This window comes from Botryllus schlosseri, chromosome 5 (genome assembly GCF_051294905.1).
Source record: "Botryllus schlosseri isolate E-star chromosome 5, Bs_hap1, whole genome shotgun sequence".
NCBI classification, from domain to species: Eukaryota; Metazoa; Chordata; class Ascidiacea; order Stolidobranchia; family Styelidae; genus Botryllus; species Botryllus schlosseri.
In genome coordinates this window covers 7,604,107-7,611,921 of record NC_137240.1, presented here as the reverse complement: position 1 = coordinate 7,611,921, position 7,815 = coordinate 7,604,107, and the positions used below count along the sequence as shown (strand labels likewise).

At 41.2% G+C, this 7,815-nt stretch overlaps 1 protein-coding gene across 1 annotated transcript in view; it reads left to right on the top strand.

Annotated features, from left to right (window-relative positions):
- The first annotated feature begins 1,601 nt into the window (after nt 1–1,601).
- The window catches only part of LOC145438848 (uncharacterized), a 115,673-nt gene continuing 109,459 nt past the window's right edge, over nt 1,602–7,815 (top strand). Inside the window, exon 1 of the mRNA XM_080316212.1 lies at nt 1,602–1,612. The gene's annotated coding sequence lies outside the window, so the exon portion shown is untranslated. The remainder of the gene's footprint in view (nt 1,613–7,815) is intronic.

Genomic DNA, 7,815 nt, shown 5'->3' with positions numbered 1-7,815 from the left:
CATTGTTAGGATGACTCGATTCATGACTTGACTCGAGACAGACTCTAGTCACCTTTTCGTATGACTTGACTTGACTCGAGTCACTTTGCTAAAATGACTTGACTTGACTTGATTCGGCGTATCAGAAATGTGGATTGACTCGTGACTCGGAGCAAAATTCACGAGTCAATTTCATGTTATCAAGTAATCGGTATCAATAAAAATCACTGTATCTTGCATATGGTCGGATTGTTCGCGAAACGCTGGCGTAACCCGTGAGAGCGAACAATCATTCAACGACTGTGCGTTTTACTGAGCCTCCATTGTTCTGTCATAAATAAATTGACCGCAAACGAAGTGATCGAAGCTTTCAGCTTGCGTAGGCGTAAACAAGTATATCGTAAAGTAATTAATAGCAAAAGGTCTATTTCTGTTCTATGTTATTACCTTGACCAAACCTCTTGTTTTATTGAAATTGAATTCGAATATAGTTTATATAGTCCTCGACCATTAACACATATAGGTTCGAATTGTATCATATCAACTTGTAAATGGGTAATGCATTGCATCTTATCAATTGGTTTCTCTGGTCGCTATTTTGACTGGTAACTATAAACTGTGGCTATGCAATTACATAGTTTAGCAGTTCTGCGTATATGTGAGCGATACAGCCCCTTTTTGCGTGTATATTTATGTTATGTTCTTGATCTTGTTCGAACAATAACTCAATACGACGAGGTTGCAATACGAAATCAGTATATTTTACAGCAGTATGACTTTAAGGCAGCGACACGATCCACAGTACAGTTAAATGAAAAGACCCCGAGACAACAGAACACAGGGTATAAATACAAGCATGACACACGAGGAAATAATGATTGGCTGAAATTACTAATCCTATAGAAAGAAAGAGTTGTACGACACCGAACGTAAATGCACGAACATAACAGTCCTCCCCTGTAAGTTAGAGGGTTGCCCACATTTACGGTCTATAGAAATCGGTGGGTTTCCTATTTCTAAGAGGATAACGTCTGCCCGACGATCGAGCAGGACTAGCTGCAGGACGTTGTGCCCTGTTCCTAACCAATGGTTGCTCAGCTTGTGACTGTCGAGGCTGAGCAACTTCCTGTGTGGCTGTATCATGACCAGTGGAAATCAAGCGTGGTTGGAGTTGGTTTTATAGTCTATAGTCGTTCATCGGCTCAAAATCAATGACCACTCAATCTGTATTTCAGACAGCTAGCAAAATGCAATGACTTAATCTTAATCATGCCTCACACTTCAAAAAGGCAACTTGACTTGAATTCTGACTTGACTCGTGACTTGACTTGACTTGAATCGACTTGACTCGAGTCACCTCCAAAAATCGAGTGACTTGACTTGACTCGAATCACCTTCGAAAATCGATTGACTTGGCTTGACTCGAGTCAAAATGTGCAATGACTCGAAATGACTCGTGACTCGAAGGTAGCGACTTGATCCCAACACTGGCTGAAAGGCGATGTCGGGTATCGTGTGCAGCTGATAGTTCAAAATAGAAGTGTACTTTTTATTGTATTTGTAATTATTTATTAAAAATTATCGATTTTCTGGTAGCTAAGTCCGTCGTCAGAGAGCACAGAGTTGTATTAACGTAAAGTTTCAAACACGTGATTGCCAAACGGTGTGGCCTATTTTGCGACCCATGGCCTCAACGAAATTTGGAAAGTGGCCCGCTAGCCGTTTTGAGTTGGCGACCCATGATCTAAATCAGTGGTTCTGAACCTTGTCACCAGCGCCCCCCAAGGGGCGCTGGCGATTTTTGAAGGGGGCGGAAACGCTCAGGGGGCGATATGGGGGGCGCTGGGCTCAGGGGGGCGATAAGGGGCACTGAAGAAAAATGGCTTCGCCGTAAATTATGTGGTAGTAGGACATATCCTTAATGAGTATTCAGAACAAATTAACATCCAACAAAACATGTCAAATCTCAAAATTTTTGTTCGAGCTGCGTGACGATGTTTGCTACATATGTTTTCATAAATGTAGCGGGTTATTATAATTCACATAACACGAATCACGCGTACTTTTAGATCGCCAATTAAATCGTCAAAATATTTCTTCGTCGTATCATAAAGGATGATACTATCCCGTGTTGTGGTTCACAACCTCAGATGAACCTTATATAATCTGAGTTGCTTTGTCTGGAATACATTCATGTTAAAATTAATAACTGGGTACAGTACTAAATTCAATGTGAGCAGATATATGCATCCAATTCTCCGTTGACTTACTTATAGTTACGCAAAGCACTAAGACAAAATCCAATACCATTAATCTCCCCGTATTGCCAATCGCCGATGTGAATTCGGGAGGGTTCGAACCACAGGGTATGAGACTGCGCCCGATTGTTGATATAACAACCTCGATTTGACCCTGAATAAACCACACACAAATATTATATTGTATATTATAGTGAAATGGTGCTGGAGCGCGATTGAAGCGCGAAATATTTCCAATACCAAAGTTCCAAAAAGACCGAGTGAACTCTGACCTCTTACCAAGACCGAAACTGCTGCAACCCAAACCCCCAATCGGTTAGCTCGAAGTGTGCCCTAAATTATTTCGGTGAATGAACATAAATTGAACATCATGTTTTTACGACTCCCCCACGGAAGAATACGTATAATTAGAGAAAATAGAAATAAACATTTCGGCTTCGGCCATTACCACGCCACGATGCACAAAGGCATATGAAGTTCCGGTGAATACGGGACTCCGAGAAGTGTGTTAAAAGATCGTCAGCGAGAAAACCTTAGCTGAAGAGGATTACCCTTATGTTGAGCGTAAACTTCGATGTATATAAGTCGAATTGTCCATAGGTGCTTAACACTAGAACGATCAAGTGGCTTTTTTGACGCATTTTCATTTTTGAAGAGCTGGCATTCAGTCATATCTTACGCTGTTCGGCTGAAACTTCTTGACTTTTATTTATTTTATGTAGGCCACCTTACCTATGATTTTCATCATCTATCTAGTACAAATAAAAAAGTTATACGCAGAACTACCTAAAACTACCGAGTGGCCTTTTTGACGTATTACGGTTTTTCTACCTGAAGGCATCGCAGGTTCATATTATTGAAAGTGATTATGTATCTGCTAAACGCAGAAAAGTCGTTTATAACAACAGAACTTTGTTAATATCGACTTGGTCTATCTGTGTTAGCAACAACATCCCTTGTAATAATAGGCTGTGGATCTTCCTCGTTCCGAGTCACCAAAGCTCTGTAATATTATATTTCTGACGCTCAGCGTGTTACAGGACATGACATTTGAAATGTACCATTAGACCAAGCCGACATCTGTATTGTCCATACTAATATACTAGGGTTGTACAAGGGCAAAGGGCCTTTGCTCTGGTTTACGAGATGGATCTTCGGGGGGAGAGGAAGCTGGATCTTGTAAATTGAATGCATATAAGGACTTAGGGTATGAGTGCATTATGTTTAGTCAGACCCTCTCGAGGAACAAGTTTATGGAAGTCATGAACTTCCTATTGACATAAGGAGTAAAAAAGGTGTATAATCGATAAAGATAATACTGTTTTCGTTTATTACATGGTCGCAATGCCAGCAAATAATTGGGGTAAAATGTCAGATGGTGGACGCTGCTGCTACCAAGTATTTGTACACGGGCGTCTCATATTTAGGCAAGGATAGGACAGGATACCTCTCCTATAATCTGTACATTTGCCAAGCATGGTAATGTGAAGAGTCTGATGTAATCCATCTTGAAACAATGTTACGTGAATGTATAGCTGTATAGGCCTACGCTTGGAGAAGCAAACGAAGTCCCAGTTGACACTATTGTCAAAAGTTGCTTGAAGATACCAAGGACCAGAAGGAACACAGGCAGATCCATGTAGCCACACCTTTCAAAGCTATCATTTTGTTGATAACCGTAACGGCGAGATGCCAGTGTAGAGATCGAAGTTGTACACATATATATTGAGTTGAGATATGTTTTCTTAGAATGTGAATCTTCTACTTGCAAAATGCCGATACTATAAAAATATGCAAATCGAGGATTAGTTGCGAGATTGCATTATGCAATTCTTATTTGATATACTTTGTGATATGCCAGCAATAACCAAGAATGGTGATGTGGCTAAAGCGGATCTGGAACCTACTCCAAATTTTTAAAGAACGTATGCTCAAATACCAAATGCGCACCAGAACAACACTTATATGTTACACCAAAAAACGGCGATTTGTTATATAAGTATTGCACTAAGGTGTGTCTGAAATATTGCAAGTAGCTGTGAGCGCAATAAACCATGGTTTCTGATGCCGCTTGTTAAGAATTGTGCTGATTTTTAGCTCCGTTGAATGCATTTCATCGAAGAAAATTTAACATGCGTCAAAAAAGCCACAAGGTAGTTCTAGGTAGTTCGAAGTTCCGGTAGTTCTAATCGCTCGTGCCGAATTATCATGTCGTCGCAAACTGCTCCCCACAGGACAAATAACATCCATCAGAGAAAATTATTTGCCAGTGACGAAATATCAATTTTGAATCACGCGCTTACTTCAGTTTAATACGTTTATGCGTTTCAATAACTTTTGACTATATAGCGGACAAGAGGTAACAAAATAACATGTAACGATTTACTTGTACCAACGGGCACGCCCAAATATGTTCAATTATTAATTACGTGGCCTTCATTTTCCAATGCAACAGCTCACTCAGCACTACTGGTAAATCTGATTACGTGGGCTGAGAGAATAAAAAGTTTATAGTGACATATATATGCAATTACAACCTATTTCATTCATGCATTATAGGAAATTTTGGCTCCCAGGGCAACCAGGCCACATAAACTTTGCTGACCATCGAAATCGCGCGACTGGGTTCTTAGTGGCCAAGCCCTCTAGTGAGTTTGGTTTATCACGCTATGGGTGCCCAAGACAATCGTTTTTAGGGGGGCTGACGAAGTGCTTCCTGTAACTCATTGTCTTTATTACAGTTCTTACAATATGAGGTGGGGGGCGCTGGAGCACGATAATTTTTTAAAGGGGGCGCTGGAGGAAAAAAGGTTAAGAACCACTGATCTAAATCATTGCTATATATGACTGGTGCATAAAATGAACTGTGTATCAAAAGACTGTTAAAATACAACAAAACCCTTAAATGTAATTTCCACACAGAATGAAAATATTATGATGAATACATATTGCAAATTAGTGTGACTTCTGCTGTTTCCTTTCAGATACAAGTTCAGAAATGTGAGGCTTCACCTAGGAAAGCGTCACCGTATTGTTCAGTCGAAAGGCATTAACGTGATACCAATAGCTTCATTACAAATGAGCTTATGAATATCAGAATGACATGGTTTCTATTCCGAACTGCAACCTCACCTGCGTACGCAACTGTACACGACGTACAACCACAAGGTGGCGATATAGCGTTTTGGTGTAATCCGCAGATTTTCGCGCTAGATCTAGCGATTTTTCATTCGGTTTAGCACCAAAAAATATGGATCTAGCGCCTAGCGATAAATCTAGCGATTTTTGAAAAAGTATTTAGTGATTATTTAGCGCTTTTTTACCGAAAATAACTAATAAAGATCGGTTCTGACCGGCGATTGCATTGGCTATACCGGCCACCAGAGTGCGGACTTCGATGATCTATAATGATAGATTACTAACCAACGGATAGATGCGCAACTCCTGGCGGTTATGCATGGGCAAACAGTGCAAAAGTAGCAGTGCTCTGCATCTGGCGACCTGAGCGCTGAAATTAAATAAAGTTGGCCATCATCAAAAGCTGGTGTCGCGGTGATTTCGAAAATAAAAAATGAAATCTCGTCAGGACAACGGAACCATGCTCCCAGAAACAGCCCTCAAAGTCTGAAAACCGGCATTCCTCCAACAAATGGCACCGCTGCGACACAATGAACATAACAATGACCAATTTTGTCCAGTGATTGTTCTGATTATTACCGATTTTCAGACTTTGAGGGCTGTTTTGAGGTCGTTCCATTGTCTTGACAAGAATTTAATTCGTACGGTCGGAATCAGTGTGACACTAGCTTTCGTTCCAGACCAGATTCTTTAAATTTCTTACTCCGGGTTAGACCCCTTCTTATACCGGCTGGCAAACCCGGTTCAAGTCGTGTTGTGTCGGGTCGGGTCAAGTTGCATGCCGTGTACAAGTGTGTCAAGTCGCATCAATCAATCAATCGGGTTTATTAATATTTTCATCGTTTCAAAACATCACAAGACTGCGATACAATGAAAGGATAGGAAGGTGTCGAAACAACGTGGAGTGGCCTTTAAGATCAGACACCCACCTCAGACTAGGCGAAGTAAAGAAGAGGCATGCACACTGAATGAAAAGTAATGCAGAGAATATAAGACGCAAGCAACAAAATGAGGTGGCATGTGGCGAAGGGCGAGGTCGATGTTAGGTCGTGGTCCGGTAATCCTGAAGACTGGCTAGTATTCATCGCATGTCATGATCAAGTACTCCGACTCAGTTTAAAGAAGTCATGCGCATTTCCACGGTACATCGCTTCACGTATTCACGGACGCATCGAGCAAGACACGCTTATATAGTGAGCGGTTATGTCTGCCAACCTGGTCAGTGGTCATGGTCACCTATCATTGCGCAAAGCGATCTACTTTAACGAAATGCACTGCACGTTCTGTCCCGCTTAGAGATGACTATTACGTATTATGAACTAGAAATATGATAAGTGACTTTGGCCCCAGACGAGTAAAATATAGCTAAGAAGAATGTATTGATATTAGGGTTCAATTTAACACCTTTAGCAATGAATGCAGATTTAGTGCTATTTTTTAGCGCTTTTTTCTCAATATTTAGCGACATCTAGCGATTTTTGACACCAGTTTTAGCGATTTTCTTCCATCCGGAGTTGGCAACACTGGCAGCACCAATGGGTTAGAGTCCGACCGAGGTCAACTCCAAAATTCCTACCTACGTTTTGGAGGTTTATGTAGGCTCCTCCTCGCCATCTCATCCGTATAAGCGGTGTTTTATAAAAGCCTAGAAGTGGGCCGGGCTACCAGTCGGCAGCTACGGAATATAAACGAAGAATACTGGCCTGGTGGAAATGACCATAATAGTCGACAATAACCATGAATACCACAAACAACAACAACACACAACTGCAACAGTCACAATTCGACTACTGATCGAGCCTAATTAACTGCAACTAATGATGACCAAGACTGGCGTACCATCATAAATCATATGTATAGGAGTGGAGTGTGTGCCTTGGCCCGGGAACTCCTGAGACTTGCTCAGGGAACCCTTAGTGTTCCATGGAACACCTGATAATAATCATTGAAATATATACTTTCTAAACAGTAACGTGCCGGTTACATTCCTTCGTCCGCATAATTAATACGTTGTTACTATTTGATGAGTCTGACTGGGAAAATGATCGCGGAATACATTCGGTGGGTGGCGCCCTTGAGATTCGAAATCGGACTTGCTGTGTCATGTGTCAGTCGGAAATTCCGGCGCCTTACTCTCAAATTAACGGAAAGTGTGCTTATGAAACGTGTCCGACGTAGGGAAATGTATTCGGAATGGCATTCCAAACGGTACTCCCTGTAGGCCAAGTGGTAGCTGGATGATTGCCTATACTCGGCATATATAAAACAATCTTCAAAAATACGCGTGACTCGATTATATGAAAGACAGCCTCACGTCTTTGTCTCATCATCAGCACGCCGCTAAGGCACAGAACTGTAAATTCTTGATAGCACGGAAAACATGTCGATTTTTCCAAATTACCATGCAGAAATAATAAATGTAACAGTATAGTTACTGAAA